We start from the raw sequence: 225 nt of genomic DNA on the forward strand, positions 1-225 counted from the left end.
GATAAGGAGAGGAACAGCAAGAGGTGCTGCAGCACATGCTGCTGCTGCTGCTTGTAGGGTTAGCCCCTGCTTCGTCAGCAGCTTCTCTATCATCTCTGCTGCTCGGCTCTCATCAGCTAGCTGCGTCTCCCATGTCTTTCCTACTTGGCCTGCATGCAGCAGCAGCAGCAACAGCAGCAGCAGCAGCAACAGCAGCAAATATGTGTGTGGGGTGTATCTCTTGCC

This window comes from Eimeria mitis, genomic scaffold (assembly GCF_000499745.2).
Source record: "Eimeria mitis Houghton genomic scaffold, Emh_scaff3893, whole genome shotgun sequence".
Taxonomy (NCBI): domain Eukaryota; phylum Apicomplexa; class Conoidasida; order Eucoccidiorida; family Eimeriidae; genus Eimeria; species Eimeria mitis.